The sequence below is a fragment of the Aulonocara stuartgranti genome, assembly GCF_965226115.1.
Source record: "Aulonocara stuartgranti genome assembly, chromosome: 2".
Classification (NCBI taxonomy): domain Eukaryota; kingdom Metazoa; phylum Chordata; class Actinopteri; order Cichliformes; family Cichlidae; genus Aulonocara; species Aulonocara stuartgranti.
Window position 1 is genome coordinate 30,415,073 of NC_138940.1, and position 24,928 is coordinate 30,440,000.

The 24,928-nt window shown below is 44.9% G+C and overlaps 1 long non-coding RNA gene across 1 annotated transcript; it reads left to right on the forward strand.

The window, feature by feature from the left end:
* The first annotated feature begins 2,711 nt into the window (after nucleotides 1–2,711).
* On the forward strand, nucleotides 2,712–3,573 carry LOC309719842. Its single transcript, XR_014280335.1, has 4 exons — nucleotides 2,712–2,838; nucleotides 3,048–3,104; nucleotides 3,209–3,293; nucleotides 3,388–3,573. It is a non-coding gene; the product is annotated as an uncharacterized lncRNA (long non-coding RNA).
* The last annotated feature ends 21,355 nt before the right edge of the window (nucleotides 3,574–24,928 follow it).

The following is a 24,928-nucleotide window of genomic DNA, read 5'->3' on the forward strand; positions in this document are numbered from 1 at the left end:
TCCTGCCCCAGTAAAGCATCTACAGGAAGGTGGGGGTGCACTCCAAGCATGAGGTAATACGGCGAGTGACCTGTGGTGGCATGGGGAGTCACATTTTATGCATACAAAGCTGAGGTGGAGGCCCAGGCAGCTGAGATGGAGGCCCAGGCAGGCCTAGGCTAACTAGGCTAATTAGTTGTAGCCAGTCCAAATCACTGATGTTTGAATTAGGTCCAGGATTTAGTTCTAAATCACCAGCCAAAAGTAGCATCAGAACAAGTTTCAGAATCTCCAGCAACAGTTGTGGTATATTTGATTGTTCATGTTTACCTGGGGGTGGTCTAGCATGACCAAAATCCAAGAATCTTGTGAACAAAAGATGTTGACTCCATTTGGCTGGGAAAGTGGTATAATTATCCAGCTTTCTTGGACGTGTCAAACTCCACAGAAGATAAAAATGTATAAAAACAAAAAGACAAGTTGATGTCAAGATCCAGGGGTTTTTAGATGGTTTTTTAGGTGGGTTTTTTGGCAGGACCTGCCAAGCTGTGTGTCTGCACCCTAGCAGCCATCTTGAGAGTTCAACTGGTTCTTGTTATGGATAAAGTGTCTTCTTTTTGTTTCAAAACAGTGGATAACGATTCGCTGATAGCTGCCAACATCTGCAAACAAATATAATTCTATAAAGTTGTTCTACATAGTGTGTAACTCAACCTATAGAGCGTTATTAAATGTATTGCTAATGCAATATATGCAGTATGGCACATTGACTTCCAAGGAAATTTTAGACGTCACTCATCATCAGAAAGGTTGCCGGCCCTTGACAAAGACATTAATCTCAGTTCCAAGAAAGCAATCTCTAATTCCAAAACCATTCTCAGTTCCAGGAATACAATCCCAGATACCAAAAACTGTATCTGAGTTCTGAGAAGTAAATCTCGAATACCATATATGTTATCTCAATTCCAAGAACGCAATCCCAGGTTTCAAGAGCTTCATCTCAATTCCAAGAAGTCAATCTCTAATACCATAAAGGTTATCTCAATTCCAAGAACGCAATCCCAGGTTTCAAGAGCTTCATCTCAATTCCAAGAAGTCAATCTCTAATACCATAAAGGTTATCTCAATTCCAAGAACGCAATCCCAGGTTTCAAGAGCTTCATCTCAATTCCAAGAAGTCAATCTCTAATACCATAAAGGTTATCTCAATTCCAAGAACGCAATCCCAGGTTTCAAGAGCTTCATCTCAATTCCAAGAAGTCAATCTCTAATACCATATATGTTATCTCAATTCCAAGAACGCAATCCCAGGTTTCAAGAGCTTCATCTCAATTCCAAGAAGTCGATCTCTAATACCATAAAGGTTATCTCAATTCCAAGAACGCAATCCCAGGTTTCAAGAGCTTCATCTCAATTCCAATGTAGCCTGGCTAAATTAACCAGCCCAGAACACAGATTATCTTTGGGGTTCTTTTAATCTGAATGATAAAGTAAGCGCTCAGAATAAAATAAAAAGGTTGTAAAAATAAAGAAATAAAATTGTTACAGACTTGTTACAGACAGCTTTGTGCACTGGTAACCCACTGCTACTGCAGGTTATTTCCCCAACTTTATCAGCATCTGGATCTCAAGGACATCTAGTGTCATTTTGTGTCTGATATAAACCCATACATAAATAAAACAAACTTAGCAGTGCAAAAATAACTGTAGTGGCTTCTCCTGCTAAGATACAGAGCCAAGATTAAACAGTTAACAAGGTACATTTCCCTCTTACCCACAGAGATAGTATAATACAAGTGTGAACTCAAATACATACAGTGCATTAATTCAGCAGAAAACAGAATATAGATCCCTCTGAGATGAATGGCGAAGTTGGTTGCAGCCACTCCTGGTGCCTTAACCGTTGCACACTTTGCATTCAAAACAGATCACACAGCGAAAAAAGGCATTGCACACCCACATAACACCAATGCAAGCTAGCATTCCCGTGAATGTCTCTGTAGATCCCCATGATCCCTTGCGCTCTCAGGGGTACCCCAAAGGAAACAGCGCCATCCAGTGGCATGTCCCATAATATCGAACTTCCACCTGGCTACACCAAGAAGTCAATCTCTAATACCATAAAGGTTATCTCAATTCCAAGAACACAGTCCCAGGTTTCAAGAGCTTCATCTCAATTCCAAGAAGTCAATCTCTAATACCATAAAGGTTATCTCAATTCCAAGAACACAATCCCAGGTTTCAAGAGCTTCATCTCAATTCCACGAAGTCAATCTCTAATACCATAAAGGTTATCTCAATTCCAAGGACAATCCCAGGTTTCAAGAGCTTCATCTCAATTCCAAGAAGTCAATCTCTAATACCATAAAGGTTATCTCAATTCCAAGAACACAATCCCAGGTTTCAAGAGCTTCATCTCAATTCCACGAAGTCAATCTCTAATACCATAAAGGTTATCTCAATTCCAAGAACACAATCCCAGGTTTCAAGAGCTTCATCTCAATTCCACGAAGTCAATCTCTAATACCATAAAGGTTATCTCAATTCCAAGGACAATCCCAGGTTTCAAGAGCTTCATCTCAATTCCAAGAAGTCAATCTCTGTTATGGCATGCATAGGGTCTTTCTCTTCAGCACCCTCTGCTGGTCATAATGGGACTTCTCACCTGCTTTTTTTTTGCTGGGGTTTTTCTGTGTTCCTGTGGGTAGAGGAAACAGGAAGCTGGTCGCTTGTTAGCCTGCAGGATATGTTGTTGCTCTTTAAAACGTTTCTGCCTTGAAGAGTTATTGCTTGTGAGTATTAACCCTTTAGAACCGGTAGGAGCGGACACAAGTCTGGAGAAGTATAATTTGTTAAGTGGTGAGTCCAGTCAGCATTCTATTTATTATAATTACTAATTCTTATGTTTTTTGTTTCATTTTTTTAATCCCAATCAGTAGGGCTTCCAGTTTAGACATACAAATCAACAATTCTTCCAATTTTTTGACTGAAATCTTTAGAGCTTCCACTTATAGAATAAAATTCACTACTTCTTCCAAGATAGTAATAATTATTTCCTCTGCATGCAGCTTATCTTTGGAACTGGTCTCTGTCACAAGCAGAACAATAAGGACGAACAATGTCAGGTATGTACAAGTGTTGGTTCTACATATGTTTGATTTCCTCAGATTCAGTGGTCCCAAATGATATTCCAACGTTTTTATTTAAAAATTCATTGTGCTTCATGCAGTGGAAATACATTTTCAAAATGCTGACAATGAAGCACGCATTGGTCTGAGCCTACAAGATGAGAATCCTATAGGAGAACTTTGCAGGCAAGAGCAGTTTGTATTTGTTATACAGAGATACTTACCACAATAAAAGAATGCATCAACTAACACGTACATCTTATCCTCATAAACGCTTTAGGTGTTCGTGTGGGCAAAGAATGGATCCATTGACCTGTTGGATACACTTACGTCTGCTGCTGCGATCACTTTATTCTCTGCAGTGGTCTTGCTCCTGTTCCACTTCAACAAATACATCCAATTAAACAAATGCACATTAAAAGGAAGTTCAATAAAGTTTATTTCACTTTAAAAACGTTTGTATTCATTCTTGCACTGGGTTAATGGGGGATAGCAAAGTCCAGTTTGTGTAACATTAAGATTTATGTCATTTTTTTTGTAGATTTTTACTCTTATATTTAGCTGTTGGACTACTTAATGCTGACAGGGGTCATTCAGATTCATATTTATGATTAATAATCTTTATCGGTTGTGTGAGTAAGGAGAAAAAAAATGCCCTATTCAATTATTCAATTATCTGTTCCTAATTTATATATATTACTACTACCACTATTACTAATAACAGCAACTTAGATAATAAGCTTTTGTTTATGTGGACATTCATACAACACTTTATTCAATACTACAGAGTCAAAGTTAGATTTTCTTTTTTTTTACAAGGTATACTTTCAAATTTAAAAAAAAAAATCCTAATGGTAGTTGTGCAAATCTTGTTAATTAAGTTAGTTGTATTAGTTATACATAATATGTCTAGTAGGGTCTCCCATAGCAAATTTGTTCTGGGTGAGGGACCAGACAAAGAGCAATTCAGAAGAAACTTATTAGAATATCACTGAGGGAACAGTTTCCCCTTCCCAGGAGAGGGTTATTGGGGTCCCGGCCTGGAGCCAGGCTCGGGAAGGTGCCCAAAGGTGAGCGTCTGGTGGCCGGCTGTTAGTCCATGGGGCCCGGCCGAGCATAGCCTGAAAAGAGGATATGTGCCCCTCCTCTCGCAGGCCCACAACCCGCAGGAGGCGTCATAGGAGTCGTGTGCATGTGTACCGTGTACCAAGCGGCAGCCAAGAGCGGAAGCCCTGGCAGACTGATCCCAAGACTGTCAATTGGGACATGGAATGTCACCTCTCTGGCAGGGAAGGAGCCTCATTTAGTGCGTTAGGTTGAGAGGTATCGGCTAAATATAGTTGGGCTCACCTCAACGCAGGGCTTGGGCTCTGGAAACAGTCTCCTGAAGAGGGCCTGGACTCTGTCTCAGTCCAGAGTTGCCTCTGTAAGAAACGGCAGGCTGGGGTGGGTTTTCTAATGTCCCCTCGGCTTGCTGTCTGTACATACCTTACCATGTCACCTTGGACAACACACTGCCAACATTTACACAATATGCGGCCTGTCCCAGGGGGGAGAGAGTCTTAGATCTGCTCTACGCTAAGGCCAAGGATGCATACAGCTTCTCTTCTCTCTCCACACTGGTGGTAGGGCTGGGCCATATCATACCATTCATGGTAATACCGGTATAATGTTGGGCAACGATAAGAAAATGAAATATAAAATAGAATATGGGTGAAACACGGATGCGCAGTGCCTTTGTTTTCATATGCACATGACGGAAAAAGCATGGCGGCGACAGAGAATGAGAAAGCGGATCGTTGAATGAAACGGATGAACCAGAACTGGTTTGTAAAAATGCTGCAACTTCAGTGGTGTGGAACTGGTTTAGCTTTTGTCCGTCAGATACACCGAAAAAGCACTATTTTTGGTGGTCATGCTAGCGGGCCGTCGTTATTACCATGTTTTTTGGAAAATACGACGCACTTAGAATGAATCCTTTGATTTTTTTGAAAATTGACAGAGCCCCTTATAATCCCGTGTGCCTTATGTATGAATTCTGGTTGTGTTTACTGACCTCGAAATGAATTTATGTACACGGCGCTCAAAAATCTGTCAAATGTTCAGTACGACTTTGCTAAGCTACGAACCCGCACCGCTTGGTGGACTGTCGAAGCATTACGTAGCCTCGCGGAGTGATACGTACTGTGCTTCAACATAATATTACCATATTGTGTGTGTATAACCTCTTTTTAAGTATTGTGGATATTATACATGGTAATGCTGAGGATATGTCGGCCAATTTCCACTGGAAATGCCTTTTGGCATCAGTTGCTTGTTTAAGTGAAAATACATGTTTTCATACATTTTTAAAATATAAAACATCAATATATGTTTTTTCTAATAAAGTTGTTGAGTTATAAAGTATTTTGTCTATTGTCATTATATCATCAGTTATATCGTTATAAATATTTTTGGTCATATCGCCCTGCTCTACTGGGTCACTCAGATCACAATCTGATTGACCTCATCCCCTGCTTTGTGCCAATTGTGAGGAGAGGACCATCCTGAGAAGCATCAGGAGGTGGTCAGAAGAGGTCTTAGCAGAACTACAGGGCTGTTTTGAGGTACATAATTTTCCTAGGAATTAATAAAGTATTGTGATTCTATTGACTGAAAGCAGATACTGCGATAACATCAAAGTTTCAAAGATTTATTTAACAGCATGCTAGGGGAAACAGGTTTGTGTCCATGATAAAGGAAAAGCAGGCTGGTACAGCAAGTGAGGCACATGAGAAGAAAATTTCACAGTAAAAAGCTAAAAATGGAAAAATACAGAGTCTAGACTTGTAACCACATATAGTGTTGAAGGAATCTGATGACAAGTGGATTGAGAATTTGTCTTTGGAGCAGGGATGTCCAGCCAATGGCCTGGAAAGCTGCCAGTAACAGTGTGCTGAACGTGGCTCAGATGAGGCAGGACCAGACAATGGAATCAGAATCAGAATCAGAAAGGGGTTTATTGCCAAATGTTGAGCAGGTTTACAACATTAGGAAATTGCTGCGGTGCTTCAGTGCAAACATACTGTTATAAAAAAATATAAAAATAAGAATAAGAATTAAAAGTGCTAAGTAGATAGATATATACATGATATATACATGAGTGCAGGTGGTGATCAGTGCCAAACATGGGGTGATGCAGTGAACACAGCGTAGGGTCATGTGTTAGTGGTGGGAACAGTCATACGGTTATTGTTCATGTGTCCAACAGCAGAGGGGAAGAAACTGTTCTTATGGCGAGAGGTTCTGGTGCGAATGGACCGGAGCCTCCTGCCTGAGGGGAGCAGGTCAAACAGACTGTGTCCAGGGTGAGAAGGGTCAGCTGTGATCCGAGCTGCACGCCCCAGTGTCCTGGAGGTGTACAGGTCCTGCAGAGATGGGAGTCTGCAGCCAATCACCTTCTCAGCAGAGCGCACAACACGCTGCAGTGTCTGTTTGTCTCTGATAGTGGCTCCAGCGTACCACACGGTGATGGAGGAGGTGAGGATGGACTCGATGATTGCAGTGTAGAATTGCATCATCGTCCGTGTTGGCAGGTTGAATTTCTTCAGCTGCCTCAGGAAGTACATCCTCTGCTGGGCTTTCTTAATGGCGGAGGTGATGGTGGGCTCCCACTTCAGGTCCTGGATGATGGTGGTACCCAGGAAGTGGAATGAGTCCACAGAGGTGATGGGGGTGTCAGACAGGATGATGGGGGGGAGTGGAGCTGTGTGCTTCCTGAAGTCCACAATAATCTCCACTGTCTTCTGGGCATTCAGCACCAGGTTGTTGTGGCTGCACCAGGACACCAGACGTTCAACCTCCCTCCTGTAGGCAGACTCATCCCCGTCCGAGATGAGTCCAATAATGGTGGTGTCATCTGCAAACTTGATTAGCTTGACAGACTGGTGGGTGGAGGTGCAGCAGTTGGTGTACAGGGAGAAGAGCAGAGGAGAAAGAACACAGCCCTGAGGGGAGCCGGTGCTGATGGTCCGGGAGTCCGAGACATTCTTTCCCAGCCTCACATGCTGCTTCCTGTCCGTCAGGAAGTCAGTGATCCACCGGCAGATGGGATCAGGCACATTCATCTGGGAAAGCTTGCCTCGGAGATGGTCTGGAAGGATGGTGTTGAAGGCAGAGCTGAAGTCCACAAACAGGATCCTGGCGTAGGTTCCTGGGGAGTCCAGATGCTGCAGGATAAAGTGTAGGGCCATGTTGATTGCGTCATCTACAGACCTGTTGGCTCTGTATGCAAACTGCAGGGGATCCAGGAGGGGGGCCGTGAGGGTCTTGAGATAGGAGAGAACCAGGCGCTCAAATGACTTCATGACCACAGATGTCAGAGCCACGGGTCTGTAGTCATTTAGTCCAGTGATACTAGGTTTCTTGGGGACAGGGATCATGGTAGAGGACTTGAAGCAGGCAGGCACATGACATGCCTGCAGTGAGGAGTTGAAAATGCCAGAAAACACTGGGGCCAGCTCGTTTGCACAGTGTCTGAGGGTGGCAGGAGACACACCGTCTGGGCCGGGAGCTTTTCGAGCATTCAGACTCATAAACTGCTTCCTCACATCTGCTTCATGAATATGAAGAGTTGTGGTGGGAGGAGGTGGTGTGAAATCCTCTTTTGTGTGGGGTGAGGAGGGGGGTGTTGTAGGTGAAGTGTTTGAAGGTGGTGATGGCTCTGTGGAGGGGGGAGAGGTGGGGGAATTAGTGTCCAAAGTGTCTCTATTGTTGGGGCCGTTGGAGGTGTGAAGGCTGCCTGATGGCTCGTCAAAACGGCAGTAAAAGTCGTTGAGGGTGTTGGCCAAGAGCAAGTCATCAGTGGAGTGGGGGGTTTTAGGCTTGTAGTTGGTGATATTCCTAAAACCTTTCCACACAGAGGCCGAGTCATTCTCTGAGATCTGCTGCTGCATCTTCTCAGAGTGCTGGTGTTTAGTCCACTTCTTTAGTGAACCTGTACTTGGCCTCTCTGTAGCAGTCCCTGTCTCCGCTTCTGAACGCCTTTCTCTTTTCCAGCCACAGCTTTTTGAGTTTAGGAGTAAACCAGGGTTTGTCATTGTTATAACTCACCCTGGTGCGTGATGGCACAATGCTGTCCTCACAGAAGTGGATATAGGAGGTGACAGTGTCCGTAAACTCGTCCAAGCTGTTAGAAGCAGCCTTCATTGTGTCCCAGTCTGTATACTCCAAACACGTGCGAAGCTCCTCCACAGCCTCGTTGCTCCACAGTTTTTTGGTCCTCACGACAGGTTTGGAGAGCTTCAGCCTCTGTCTGTACGCGGGGATCAGGTGGATCATAATGTAGTCAGAAAGTCCGAGTGAAGCGCGGGGCACCGCACGATAGGCCCCGCTGATCGTGCTGTAACAGTGGTCTAATGTCCTCTCCTCTCTGGTCGGGCATTTAATATACTGCTTGTATTTGGGAAGCTCATGGCTCAGATTGGCTTTGTTAAAGTCCCCAAGAGCAATGATGAGAGAGTCCGGGAATGTCCGCTCCATGTGCAGTATCTGCTCCGTGAGTGCGCACTGAGATGCCTGCGCATCCACATCTGGCGGGATGTAAACAGCGGCCAGGATGAATGAAGCAAACTCCCGTGGAGAATAAAACGGTTTGCAGTGAATAAAAAGGTATTCCAGAGAGGAAGAGCAGTGCTGAGCAATCACTGTTACGTCTGTGCACCAGCCACTATTAATGTAGAAGCAGACACCTCCACCTTTGGTCTTACCAGAGAGAGAGGCCTGCCGGTCCGTGCGCAGCAGATGAAAGCTCTCCAGCTTTAGCGCGCAGTCCGGGATGTCCTCACAAAGCCACGTCTCCGTAAAACATAAGACACAGGAAGAGGCAAAGTCTCTGTTCATGCTTCTCATCAGGGCCAGTTCGTCTAACTTATTCCTGAGTGAGCGTACATTGGAAAGGAAGATCCCAGGAAGAGCAGTTCGCAGTCCACGTCTCCTCAGACGCACAAGTGCGCCGGCTCGCTTACCTCTCTTTCGGCGTCTCACTTTCCTGATCAGAGTCTGCAGTAAATCTGCCGCAGATGCGACAAATATTGGAAGTAAATCCACAGGTGTTGTAGTCCTGTGGTTAAGAAGCTCTTCTCTGGTGTAAGAATATCCAGAGGAGTGCCCACACACAGAAGTTATGCACAAAAACAAGACAGAAGTAACGCACCGAAGCACCAGGGCATCCATACGCGGCGCCATCTTGGATCTTACATGGAGTAACAACAACAGGCGATGTGGCCGTCACACACGTTTGAGCCGGTGGCGGTGCTGCAGGCGACAGCATGGGACCTGCAGATGGTGGCTGAAAGGACTCACCAGAGTTATCAGCGGACACAAGGTGCTGAAGCAGTTCCTCAGATCCTTCAGCAGGGACTGAAGATGTATGGAGCATCTCCTCAGGTCCCCCAGAAGAGGCAGAAGATAGCTGAACATAGGACCCTCCAGCAGAGGCAGATGGCTGAACGGGCCCCTGGGACCCTCTAACAGGTACAGAAGATGGCTGAATGGGCCCTTTGGACCATCCAGCGGGAACAGGAGACAGTTGAACAGGCCCCTCAGATCATTCAGCAGAGGCAGATGGCTAAATGGGCCCCTCAGACCCTCTAGCAGGTACAGAAGATGGCTAAACGGGCCCTTTGGACCATCCAGCGGGAACAGAAGATGGCTGAATGGGCCCCTCAGACCCTTCAGTGGAGCCAGAAGACCTTTTGTACCAGTAGACAGAAGGAAGTGCTTGCCAGGCTCTCCTGGGAGCCACGGAGTGCTGGATTAGCTCACCTGAGTCACCAGCAGGAGCAGATGCAGGGCCAGTAGGTGTGGGGACCCCTGGCTGTATAGCTAGCTGAATTGATGGTTGAGTGGATGACTGAACTGATGACTGTACTGACTGTTGAGTTAATACCTAAACTAATGATTGAACCATAAGCTGCTTTAATGATTGAACTGCACACTGGGGATGTAGCTGAACCACAGACAACAGAGTAGGTAACTGACCTGCAGGCTGCGCTAAAGTGCTAAGAGCAGGAGACTGGGCTGGCACTGGAACACGAGCCCAAGCTGGCGACTGAACTGCAGACAGCTGAGCAGCAGGTGAGTGAGCTGAAGACTGAACCGACGGCAACACTGGAGACTGAACCGATGAAAATACAGACAGCAGGGCTGCACACTGGGGAGATGATGGAGGCTGAAGTAGGAGCTGAGTAGGATCACACATTGACAAATGACCAGGCTCAACGAAAAAAGGTTTTAGTGAAATCAGCTCACTGTTCAGAGTGAGCAGATGCAGGTGGACAGCAGTCCCTTAAATCTTTAAAGCCAGAGCTGACAGTCTCAGGTATGGTTTCAGAAAAGGGAGTCTCTGTGATCATAGGTAAAAATCAGGGAGCCACCGTTATTACCATTAGGCATACGAAAAACAGCCCCAGAATAAACAGTCCGAATTTCTGAAAAAACAGAAAAAAGTATCTCTTTCACTCACCACATCTTGCTGCTCTGAAGTCCCAAAACCCTGCTGTGGAGAGACGTGCTGGCAGCGCGGCTCTGCTTTCTTCTCGGAGGTGGCTCCGACGGGCCAGGCATCTCCACGTCCAGCTGGTCCGTACTTCCACAGCTGCGGCGACAGAGGTGTGGAGTTGTTATAGAGGACCCAAAATGCAGGCACGGCTTAGATACAAGGGAGTTTTATTCAGGTTAGGTGCAAACAGAGGTGGAGAGGGCATAAACAGAAACTAAGGATAACATACTGAGAAAATTAATAAAACTGAAAACCTGAAAACTTAAAACGTATGGCAGAAACACAAGAAGACTCGGGGAGACAACACAGACAGTGCCACGAGGAACATGAGGGAGACACGGCTGAACCTAATTGACATGACGAGACGAGGAGAACTGAATGCACTGACATAAGACACAGACCTTCACAATAAAACAGGTAATATACACTGACAGAACTAAGAGACATGACATGCAGAAGGGACACACAGATAGGGATGACTTAACACTAAACTGAGAAAAATCATAACCCAAAACCAAAGAACTAGAAAACCACAACCAGAATATATAGCATTAATAATAACAGACACAAAATGCTGGGTCAGATGAACCAGGACCATGACAGGTGATTGATTACACAAAGTCAGAGGTAAACTCAATTCAGTTTTGTGTATATAATGCCAAGTGACACAAACATTTCCTTTGAGCTGCCTAATAATTTAAGGTAAAGACCCTTACAATAATACAAAGAAAACTGAGTATGAGCAAAGGGTTTGATGACAGCTGCAAGGAAAACCTCCCTTTTAACAGGAGAAACCTCCAGCAGTACCATGCCCAGGAAGGGTCTGCCATCTACCGTGACCAACTGCAAGACAGGATGAAGCCTCACTGTGAAAGACAGCCAGAAATTAATAATGACTAATATTCAAAATGCAAAGAGGTGTATATACACATAGCAATTGAAAAAAGAAGATAGAAAAAGAAACACTCTACGCTTCTCTTGAGCCTAACTTAAAAGCCTTTCTATGATTGAGGGTTTAGAAGAGCATTTCCAAACTATTTAAGCTGTATAAGATATAAACTGTTCCATTAGGTCATTAATATTGGCTTTTTCAAATGAAAGAAACTATTTTCACAGGATTGCCTTAATTTCCTTTGAAAGTCATTTGACTACTAGGATGTAATTTCATTATCAGAATTCACCTGCCTGACATCCTACTCTGATCCACAGCCCTCTCAACCTCCTAACCTCAAAGAATTTTTATAAATTTCCATAAGTTACATTGACTTGCACTGAGAGCCATTCCATAATCAGAATCAGAATGACAGAAACCAGTGTTTAATTTCCTAATCAGAAGAATCAGGATTCTGTCGAGGCCCAAATCAGTCTTGGACAGTGTCGCGGGGTCCTCTCCTAAACTTCTCCCAAACAAATGCAGGCGTAGTCGGAAAGCATTCAGTGTGGATAATTTATTTATTTTGCCGGCCTCCCAGGTGCACAAAAAGTTATTTACAAAGAAAATAGAACTGACTTAAGTCAGCACAAACAAACATCTATATACAAAACACAGTCTGCATGTTACCCTCTCTGTAACAGCTCACTGGAAAAAAGACAACAGGTGGGCCCTGACCGCCTTCTCTTATACCCCATAGCCCCTCCCACTAGGCGTAATAGTCATCTCTTTATTATTTCTTTTATCAAACCGTCTTTCCCCCTCAGCTTATTTCCTGCTGTAGTCCTACAATACATATATGTATATACAGACATTTATGGCCACTTCCAGGCAGCCTACAGTGTTTCACAATAACACCAAACAAAAAACCAAAAGAATAATGCAGTTCACGTGACCCTTCAAGCGTGTGCGAACCCCGGATTTAAACCCCGGAACACCATACCATCGGCTTGCATAACCCCCCGTATAATCGGCGATCACAGCGAGTCTCCACGACCGGCTTTATTGAAGGTAAGTGGGAACATATGTTGGCCACCCTCTGCGCTGCTCAAAATATACCTCTCACCCTTTTTGTTTATCTGCCGGGTCGACGAAAAGCCGCGCCGCCACGGTAATTGTAGAAACTAATGGTGGTGGTGCGTGTATGCGCCCAGATCAGCTGTCTGCGGCTCGGGATGGTGTAAATCCGTCACATCATCCCCTTCCACCCGGAGGTTGGCGTTGTGCGGCAACCTGGAGAGATAATCTGCCACTACATTGAGCTTGCCTGGTCTGTGACGGATGATGAATCTGAAAGGCTGCAGTGAAAGGTACCAGCGTGTCAGTCGGCTGTTATGGTCCTTCATGGAATGGATCCAGGTGAGCGCTCGATGATCAGTTTCCAGCTCAAACTCTCTTCCAAGTAAATAATACCTGAGTTTCTCCAGTGCCCACTTAATAGCCAAGGCCTCCTTCTCCACCGTTGAGTAGTTGGTCTCCCGTGGCAGCAGCTTGCGGCTTAGGTATAGGTCCGGATGCTCATCTCCCCTTGGGCCAGGACTGCTCCCAGGCCGCTTTTGGAGGCATCCACCTGGACCAGAAATCTCTTCCGGAAGTCTGGGCTCCTGAGAACTGGGGTCGTACACAGGCAGGTTTTCAGCATTTTGAAGGCTTGTTCACATTCCGCTGTCCATATGACAGGATTCCGTTGGTCTTTGCTGGTCAACGCAGTAAGAGGGGCCGCAATAGTTGCAAACTGGGGCACAAATCTTCGGTACCAGCCCCAGGAAAGACCGGACTTCCTTTTTGGTGCGAGGCCGAGGGCAGTTCTGGATAGCTTCCACTTTATCCAACTGCGGGCGCACCTCACCTCTGCCCACTTGGTAGCCAAGGTAGCGGGTCTCCTGCCGTGCCCACTCACATTTAGAGGGGTTGAGGACTTCTTCCCAGGACTTCGGACAGGTGCTGCAGATGCTCCTCCCAGGTGTTGCTGAAGATCACTACATCATCCAGGTAGGCGGCACTATAGGGGTCACACCCCTGTAGTAATTTGTCCATCAGCCTTTGAAAGGTGGCCGGTGCCCCATGTAGGCCAAATGGCATCACTGTGAACTGGAACAGGCCGGCAGGGGTCCTGAAGGCGGTGTACGGTCGAGAAGACTCCTCCAGTGGCACTTGCCAGTAACCTTTACACAGATCCAAGGTGGTGATGTACCTGGCCGCTCCGATCTTCTCCAGCAAGTCCTCGATTCGAGGCATGGGGTAGGCATCAAACTCTGAAATGGAATTTAGCTTCCGGAAATCAATGCAGATGCGTAGGGAGCCATCCTTCTTGAAGATGATGACCACCGGGCTACACCACTCTGAGCAGGATGGCTCTATCACCCCAAGCTCCAGCATCTTCTCCACCTCCTGTCGCAGTTTATCCACTAAGTGTTGTGGAATCCGGTATGGCCGTTGGCGGATGGGATGTCCCTCCTTTAGGCGTATCACATGTTCGACAAGGGTGGTCCTGCCGGGGTTAACTGAACACAGAGATGGAGTCTCCCGAAGGATTTGGAGTAGCTCAGCCGCCTGCTGTGGGGTAAGATGAGTCAGCACCGGAGACATTGGATCGGCTCCCTGCTCGGGTTCTGTCTTCCCTTCTCTTGGCCCTTCTCTTGCCATCAGAGCTTTCGCAGGGGCCTGGTGGGGACGCTCTTCCCATTCTTTCAGGAGATTCACATGGTAAGTCTGCTTCTGTTTTCTCTTTTCAGGATGATGAATCTCATAGGTCACTGGCCCCATTCTGCGACGAATTGTGTATGGCCCTTGCCATTTCGCCAGCAGTTTACTGTCGGCTGAGGGGAGAAGTAACAACACCTTTTGACCAGGTTGAAATTCACGTTGCCGGGCCTGTTGGTCATACCAGGTCTTCTGGCTTCGTTGAGCGTCTCGCAGGTTGACCTCGGCCTCTTCATGGTATCTCCCCAACCGATCTCTCATTTCCAGCACAAATTGCACCACTCCTTTCTCATTTGAAGCAGAAGCAGGAGACTCCCAACCCTTCCAGAGGAGATCCAACGGCCCCTGCACATCCCAACCATAGAGTAGCTCGAATGGTGAGAAACCAGTGGAAGCCTGGGGAACTTCTCTGTACGCAAACAGCAGGAAGGGTAGCCACTGGTCCCAGTCTTTCCCAGTGTCTGACACAAACTTCTGCAACATCCTCTTCAAAGTTTGGTTGAACCTCTCCACCAACCCATCTGTCTGTGGATGGTAAGGTGACGTCCTGATGGCAGAGATGCCTAGCTGATTGTGGAAGAGCTGCATCAACCTAGAGGTAAAGTTAGTCCCTTGGTCGGTCAAAATCTCATCTGGTATCCCCACCCGGGAGAACAGCTGTACCAGTGCACGCAGAACATTGGGTGCCATGAGCGCACGCAGGGGGAAAGCTTCTGGGAAATGAGTCGCATAATCACACACCACCAAAATGTACTGATGACCCCGACTACTTTTTACCAGAGGACCCACAATGTCCATAGCTATCCTACGGAAGGGGGTGGAGATGACCGGAAGTGGCTGTACCAGGGCCCTGTCAGACTTGCGAGCTGGACATGTTTTCTCGCAGATGAAGCACAACCGTCCCTCAATTCAGTCAGTTCATGAATGTAACAGGAAAACAACAGGTGGAGTAGTTCAGTCTCGTACTGGACCGTAAAATAAACTTACTCCACTACAACATTCGTCGCGCGTATTATTTGGTGTGGGACCGTATTTATCTTAGTTTGTTATCTTTATAATCAAACTCTTTTATTCCCTTACAGTCAACACATGACAGGAATAAGATTCCTTCAAAACCCTCTAAACGTAACTGCTCATTCGAACGTCACTTAGTTTTAACAAAAACTGCCTGAACGTAACTATTCACTTGAGCGTCACTTAGTCTTGACTCAAAACTGTCTGAACGTGACTACCCACTCAAGTGTCACTTAGTTTTAACTCTCTTACGGTCCTCACAACGTTTTAACGGGCGATTTGTGCAGTGTACTATATTCACCTTATTGTGGCGCAGCGTTGTTATCCGGTTTCATCGAATCCCACTGCCGTGACCTGTGTAAGACGCTGACCAGGGACCGAATTCACGCTCCTGGGTTTTTCCTTACTGTGCACAGCTTTTTCAGCGCAGGCGTATCACGACGTCAGGATCCGATGTCACCAGGCAGTGGAAAACTGTACGATATAAATATATATATCTGTATGTTATCCGACTCGAAGGACCAATTAAATGTTAAGGGTAAGGGTTAACATTATTCAACACAAAATAAGAGAATAAAGACACTGTCACACGAGAATTCAATATTAACGTGCAGCACGGGTGAGGACACGGAAGTGACCCACACACGAGGTGCAGTTGTGCGCTTTATTTAAAGGGAGAAATAGGTTACATCACATTTCCTGTTATTCAGGGCGCTGCTGGTGTGTCAGCAGGTCAGCATGTTTTACTTCCTCAAAGAAAATATAGTGTATGGAAACAGAGAAGTTTGTGGCTGTCTGTTTCCTGTGCAGCTGGTTAACGGATGGGTCAGTAAAGCGAGTGGAAAATAACTTCAGTATGAGAGTACTTCGAGTTCAGCTCAAAAGAGGAATGCAGGCATAAATCATTTGAAAACATGTTAAAACCCTTTTACAAACTACCTTAATAAAAGATTAAAGAGTTAAAGTAGTGTTATTTTGCAATCTGTGTAGTGTTAATTTAACCCAGTTTGGTGAGTTAAAATTGACTCAGACATGGTGTTAATAATAATTTGCTCAGTGTTAATTTAACCCGGTTTTAAGAGTTAAAAATTAACTCAGACATGGTGTTAATAAAAATTTGCTCAGTGTTAATTTAACCCAGTTTTAAGAGTTAAAGAAGGAACTCTGATAAAGTGTTAAATAATTAACTATTTTGAAAATGTTAATTCAACTCTGTGTTACACCCCGGCCTAGGCAACCAGCGTGCAACACAGAAAAAAATTAAAATAGGGGGAAAAAAAATTTAAAAAAACCTACTACGGTTCTCCACAAAAATCCCAAAACGAAACTATCGACAACTATTTACATCAAAGCCAAAATAAGACATTTATTTACATCAAAACACCAAACTATTTACAACGGGGGGGGAATCGCGACATGACAAACTGAAACACAGGGCTTAAATACATAGAGGGAGCAATCAGGGAATGGACAACAGGAGGGAAACACAGCTGGGGCAAATCAGAACTGACGAGACAAGGAAGCGTAAACTGAACGCACTGAGATAAGACAGACTTTCAAAGTAAAGCAGGAAACGCATAACAGTCACGCCTAAAACAAAACACTGACAACACCGAATCGTGACACTGTAGAGCAGGGCTGCCCAATCCCAGTCCTCGAGAGCTACTATCCTGCAGCTTTTAGATGCATCCCTACTCCAACACAGCTGAATCAAATGGTTTGATTACCTCTTCAGCATGCCATCGTGTTTGGCAAAGGCCTGATAACAAGCCATTCATTTGATTCGGGTGTGTGGGAACAAGGATGCATCTAAAAGCTGCAGGACGGTAGCTCTCGAGGACCGGGATTGGGCACCCCCGCTGTAGAGTGTGGAGCTGCGTAAACCCTGAAAAAAATGTTAAAATCGACTCTGTGTTGATTCAACGCTACGGTTTTTGCCGTGTAATCCAAAAGATGAAATGCTTTTGAGATTTTTTTTTTTAACAAATGTGATATTTTGAAATTGTTGGAATTTCTTCCAGATGAGTGATATTATCCCCTTGCCACCCCTAGATAAGGTCAGGAATAAGGTTATGGTCAGGGCTAGGGATAAGGTTAGGTTTAGGGCTGAAATACAGGGCTGGAACGTCTACTACCGCGGGAGCGTCATTGCACTGGATTCCAGCAATAACCCGCCGCGTACCATAAGAACGCCGAAGGTCTCCTTTCGCGTTCCTCAGGAACGCCGCGGGACGTGACAAAACGTCAACATGTTACGCCTCGGGAGTGAGAACGCTCTGCCTGTTTAGTCTCTGTGCCCTGAGCGCTGATTCGCTTGCTCCTCTCGTCCCTGTATGCGAAAGAACGTTCAGGTGGGATATTACATACCCCTCCTCTTTGTGGTGCTCCGACATGTTTTCGATTCTCCACCCCAAAGCAGTCGGTTTTCCTCCCCAGGTTCCCTAACCCAATTTGATCTCCCACACTAAACAGCGTTCTTCCATGTGTCCTCCCCCTCCTCCTTCCACTGTGGTTTTCTCTCCTCCCCACTTTGGACTAGTCCAGTTGCAGTCAGTTCTCTTCAGCTTTGTCCTGTGTAATCCAGCTGTCTTTTCCATTGCCATTTCACTCCAAATATGGCAATTATGAAACTCAGACAGTCTTCCCAAGGTCCATTCATGCACAGTGAAGTTGCCGCTTGTTGGAAATGCATCTCCATCCATCCAGTCCTGATGATGGGGTTTTCTCCATGCTGATGCCGTTTGCACATACTGCTGGTGCTGGACCTCTCACTGCTCAGGATACTGCTGTTTTCTCTTGACCTGCTGTCAGCTCTTGATGTCCGAAAACTGCATTACTTGTCTTTTCCTTTCTCTCCAACTGCTCTTCTACTTTTCAGCTGGTTGATGCTGAGTGATCCCTTTCCCACACAACCATTCAACCTTCTCTGCCATCTTACAACATACTTTTACCTACAGTTCTTACCATACAGTTACAACTGCCCAGAGCTTCTCATCTGGCTGAAGTGTAGTGCCTGCCCACAGCTGCCTCTTTAGCCCGCTAAGTTGGCTCAGCTACTTACTGGATCCAACTTCCCTTTACATTCAGAGCGTCCTCTGCAATGGCCTTCTTCCCTTCCCTATGTTCCCTTCTGCAGAAAAGTGATAAAATACCATCACTCCACGCACTGTAGTACGCAGAAATGATTCCCGACACTGGACTCGAACTATCATCCCTGCGATGGACCTGAACAGGTAAATAAAACTATTTTTAACTTATTTTTACTGTTTCTTCAAAAAGCTCTATAGTTGACAGTTACTGTGTAGATCTATAATGACTTTCCTGAATTGTCTACTACGGGTTTGTGACTGAGCTTCTTGGAGGTGAGACATATGTCTCACCTTGAGATTAGAGCTGCTGCCCACAAATGCAATGATTGCATTTAGACGGGCAGCAGGTGAGTAAGTGACGGACAAGGTAAGCGACTCATGTTGTAACTGACGTCAGACGCCGGAGATTTTGGCGGAAAATTTAAGCAAATGGTAGTTTAGATTTGAACAAATTCATTTAAGCTTCAGCATTACCAAATACACTTATCAATTGTCTTATAACTAACACTATTTGTCTAAATAATCTCCAACACCCTGGAGAACAACGAGGAGAGTTTAGAGACTCTCCAAGATTACATCGATCAGTGCTTTCAGGATCTCGTGATGAAGAAGACCCCGTGTGCAGCTTCCCCGGCCAAAGCTGAGACGCCGTCGTCGAAAAGACAACGCCCGGCAGATTCCCCCGGCTCAACATCGCCAGCCGGCAAAGATATTGCCGACATATTGGAGTCAATCGACAAGCGATTGTCCAGTTTCGACGCAAGGCTGTCCTTGGTGGAGATTCTTCACCGAGAATTTAAATGCTTGCGAGAATCCCTGGAGTACAGCCAGCAGCAGGTGGAAACGCTTGCTGCTGAAAATGCCACGCTAAGGGAGTCGGTGAAATGTCTCACAGATAATGTTACCCAGCTCAATAGAGAAAATAAAAAAATAAAAGAAACAGTTATCGATCTACAAGCTCGTAGCATGCGTGATAATCTGGTATTTTCTGGTATTCCAGAAGCCGCTGGAGAGGACGCGGAGACCACGGTAAAAAGCTTCATCAAAACCCACCTGAAGCTGCCGGAGGACACTGTGAAAAACATCGTCTTCGATCGGGTACATCGCCTCGGCCCCATTCCGGCTACGGCCGGGAGACCACGTCCTATCGTGGCCAAATTCGGCCACTTCAAACAAAAGCAACATGTGAAAAGCCGCGGCAGGGAATTAAAAGGAACGGACTTCAGCGTGAACGACCAGTTCCCCAAAGAGATCTTGGAACGACGCAGGGTCCTCTTCCCAATCCGATGCGGCTTCATCCAGAAGGGCTCCCGCGCTGTCATCGCTGTGGACCGGCTGTACGTGGACGGACAGCTCCACCGGGACCCCAACATCACTCCGTGGCTGTATTAACCTCACACCAGATAAGAATCAGCTACACCATTTCCCTATCCACTCACACTAACTTGCATTAACATCTGTTTAACTTACCAGTATCAAATCGCATCTTAAAGTGTGATTTCATAGCAGAATTAACACCGTCACTCTCCGTCAGTGATTTAATTGGAATGTTTACGTTTTGTTTCTGTTTTTTTTTTCTTCTCGTTTTTTTTTTTTTTTTTCCTCCTCTCTTTTCCCCCTCTTGGTTTTATGCTGCTCACCCCTGTCCTTGGTTTCTTTCTTTATTCCTTTCACTGCCTCGATCACCTGCTTCGACACTCATCCACAAACATCCTTTATTTCGACACATACGCACCATGCGCTCAACGGCAGCACATTTACATCAGTCAGACAGCGCACACAGTCATATAAGATACACACACACTTAAGCCAAGCCTACTCATATTAGTAACTATGCATACACAAAGTCAGACTCAGGGAGCATCTCGCCACACATTTTTTTCTCTCTCTCCTTCTCTTTATTTATGAACAAGTGACGTATTCTCTCCACCTGTCTAAGCGACGCACACAGCATACATCCCTAGTTATACACAAACATCTATGGGTACACTGAGGTTCATTACATGGAATATAAATGGAGCTGGCTCCAGAGAAAAGAGGTTAAAAATATTTAACCAACTCAAAAAACTACAGGCAGATGTTGTCCTATTACAAGAGACCCACAGACCTCTTAGAGGTTCGAATGAACTTAAAACACCTGAGTTTCCTAATGTGTTCTCAGCTTGTTATAATTCTAGACAAAGGGGAGCAGCAATTTTAATACATAAAAATATTAATTTCACAGTACTCGATACAGTTATAGATCCAGAGGGCAGATTCTTAATCATTAAACTATCTATACGTGATAAAAAGCTATGTATTGCAAGTGTATATGGTCCAAATGTTGATGATCCCTCATTCTTTCACGGTTTTTTCAGTGCACTCTCTGAACACTTAGATGGCACACTTGTTCTTGGAGGTGACCTCAACCTTGGACTAAATGAAGACATGGATAGGCTCAATACAGCGGGAACTCAGCGTAATTGGCAGTCCACAAATATAATCAAACAGTATATGAGCGACTTTGGTCTTTGCGATGCATGGTGCTCCCTTCACCCCACCAGTAAGGAATATACTTTTTTCTCACATGTCCATCACTCCTACTCTCGTCTGGATTATTTTTTGGTCAGCAGCTCACTGCTGAACGACATTTCAGACACTGAGATTCACCCTATAGCTGTCAGCGATCATGGTCCTGTATCTTTAACACTAATGCACAAGAATAATACTACGCCAAGAAAAAACTGGAGATTTAATATATCACTACTTAAAGATGAAGACTTTATTAAATATTTTAAAAAAGAGTGGACTTCATATTTGGACTATAATGACACTCCTGAAACATCAGCTTCTGTTCTATGGGAAGCAGGGAAAGCTGTGATGAGAGGTAAAATAATTTCTTTCTCATCACATAAAAAGAAAAAAGAAAACAAAAATATTCAGGAATTAGAAAAAAACATCAAATCACTAGAAGAAGCCTACGCGTCCCACCAAGATCAGGAAACATTGAACAAAATACGCAAAACAAAACTAGAATTAAATGAGATAATTGATAAAAAAACAAAATTCTTAGTACAAAGACTACGCCTACAAAATTATGAACATGGTAATAAATCCGGTCAATTTCTAGCAAACCAGCTAAAAATAAATAAAGAAAAAACAACTATATGTGCTGTTTAAGATTAATCTGGGAACACATTATATGAACCGATACAAATAAACAACATTTTCAGGGATTTCTATAAAACGTTGTATTCACCACAAATAAATCCATCTAAAAAAGAAATTGATCAGTTTTTGGACAACATAACTCTTACAAAATTATTGGACACTCAAGCAATGGCACTGGATTCACCACTGACACCAGGTGAACTCCAGGAAGCCCTGATAAGTATGCACAATAATAAGGCTCCAGGTCCAGATGGCTTTCCTGCAGAATTCTACAAAGAATTCTGGTCGATTCTAGCACCAGTTTTCTACAGAACGTTGTTGGAAATTAAAGAAAAGGGCAGACTTCCATCAAATATGAATTCTGCAAACATTAATCTCCTGCTAAAACCAGGCAAAGACCCTGTATATCCCTCAAGCTATCGTCCAATATCCCTTATAAATGTAGACCTTAAAATAATCTGCAAAGCTCTCTCAAAGAGACTGGAGAAAATAACCCCCCTCTTAATTCATCCTGACCAAACTGGTTTCATAAAAGGTAGGCACTCATCAACAAATACACGTAGATTACTTAATTTGATAGACTACTCAAACAGTAAAAACCTAGAAACTACAATATTCTCTTTAGACGCAGAAAAAGCATTTGACAGAGTTAACTGGAAATTTCTATTTGCAACTTTACACAAATTTGGTTTTGGATCCTCTTTCATAAACTGGTTAAAAATATTATATAATTCCCCAACAGCTTGTGTTAGAACAAATGACCAGACATCCTCCAGCTTCTGTCTCTTGAGGGGCACCAGGCAGGGATGCCCACTCTCCCCTTCACTATTTGCAATTTTTATTGAACCACTAGCAGCAGCAATTAGACAGAATTCAGTAATTAAGGGCATAAAATGCAAGAACGTGGAACATAAAATCAGCCTTTATGCGGATGATGTGTTACTCTTTCTCCAAAATTCACAAACCAATATCTCTGGGGTGATTGAATTGATAAACTCTTTTGCAAGAATATCAGATTACTCAATTAACTGGTCAAAATCTACAGTCCTACCGACTAATTGCTCCTTCCATAATTCCTCTTCTACACCACTGCAATCGGGAAATATAAAATATTTAGGTATTAATGTTTCTCCCAAGCTTGCAGATCTAACTAAATTAAACCATATCCCACTTTTAAAGAAGGTAGAAGATGATCTGGCTAGATGGAAATGTCTACCCATATCACTCATGGGAAGGGTTGCCGCTATAAAAATGATGGTCTTACCAAAAATAAATTATTTATTCTCAATGATCCCAACTAAACCGCCACAAGATTGGTTCAGATCTCTAGATTCATGTATGTCCAAATTCCTTTGGAAAAATAAACCCCCACGTATAAGCTTAAAAACACTACAAAAGACCAAGGATAAAGGAGGACTAGAACTGCCTAACTTTCAGCACTACTTCTTAGCCAACAGGCTTCAGTTTATCTCAGGATGGCTAAAACACACCCTCTTAGATGAACCTTGGCTAGATGTAGAACAAGCACTCTGCAATAATCTAGAGATCTCAGACCTACCATTTATCAGCTCAAACATCCAACGACATGAATGCTTTAAAAGCATCAACATCAGCTCTTCTCTGACAGCATGGTGGGAGTTTCTAAAATTGACGGCGTCTTCATTAATCCCATGCAAACGTACACCTATCTGGAACAACCCTGACATATTACAAAACAATAATATGATAAACTTTTCAGATTGGAGTGATAAAGGAATCAAATATTTAGAACATATACTAGAAGGAACAGCATTTATTTCATTTGACGGACTAGTTACACAATATGGGATCAACAAGAAAAGATTTTTAGAATATCAACAAATTAAATCCATAGTAAAAAAGAAATTTAAACCGGGTCAAGTTGAACTACAAACACCACCAAGTGTGGTTCAATTTCTTACTCTTAAACCCCCCAAATTACTATCCAAAATATACAGAATGCTTTCTAAAACAGATGAATCAATATCACTTCCTATTGCAAAATGGGAAGCGGATTTATCAGTTAACTTAGACCTAAACTTCTGGTCTCAGATTTGCTTAAAAACCTTTCATCTAATTAGAAATCCCAGTCTTCAATTAATTCAATACAAAATATTACATAGAGTGCACTATACAGGTCATCGGATGTTCAAGATGGGCTTTACGTCTACCAACAACTGCTCACACTGCCAAACCAATTCACCGGACAATTATATCCACGCTCTTTGGTCCTGTCCACCAGTTCAGAAGTTTTGGCGCGAGATATGTGAAGACTTATCGAAGTGTCTGAAATGTAACATTCCAACTTCCCCCTTAGTGTGTTTGTTGGGCAGCTTAGATAATGTCACTTCAGAAAAGAATATCGCCCATATGGTTTTCACTGCCCTATGCATAGCCAAGAAAACAGTCCTCATGAACTGGAAAAATAAAAATAATCTTAATTCTAACCAATATAGAAATTATCTATTAGATTACATTAGTCTTGATACAGCCTCTGCCACCACATCAGATCAATTGCTCTGGGCTCCTTTGATCAGCTCCATCACCTAGTGGGGGTGGGGGGTCATAGTTTGGTCCCGCCTTCACTGTTGTGATTGGTGTGGGGGTAGGGACAGGCTTAGGGCGTCGGGGGGTTCCCCGGAGGCATCTTCCTTGGGGGGCTCAACCCGGGGTAGCGGTCATGTCCGGTTAGGGGCTCTGTTGGCTCTCCGGTGACTGTTTCCTCGCGGCTGCGCGCAGCGGGGCTAGGGGAGGGTCTGTGCTGACGGACGTGGGTTACTGACCTGGTAGCCTGGCTGCCCCTGGGTGGGTCCGGGATGGGCGTGAGGTTCTGGGGGCGCTCCGTCTCTGGGCTGGGACCCGGACCGGGCCTCGGGGGCTTGGGTCCTGGTTGGTGTGTTGCCGGGGTTGTGGGCGGGTGGGTGCATGGGGGCCCAGCCCTGGAGCAGGGTGCCGCCGGTGCGTCGAGCCACCTGGGGGGCTCTTCAACTGGTGGGGGAGATTGTCACATCTTGCAGGAGCTTTCCTCTCTTCAGGAACTCTCTCTGCAGGAGGGGGAGATACAGGAGAGGTGGAGGAAGATCTCAGCCTGGGTGTTTATTGTCTTATGTAGTCTGGAAGATGAGTGGATGGTGGGGTGGGTGCAGTTTTCTCTGTGGTGGGGTTGGGTGGACTGTCCCGGGCTCTGTGGGGCCGGGCGGCGCTGCTGCACTCGGCCCGGTCTGGATGGGCCTGGGCCCCCCTTCCCTGGCGGGTCGCGGAGTATGGGGGTGCCTACTGGGGTCAGCGGGGGAGCTGGCCCCAGGGAGAGGTCACTTGCCCCTCCCTTCCTTCCCTCCCCATCTCCAGCTGCCTCCCTCTTCCCGCTCCACCACAA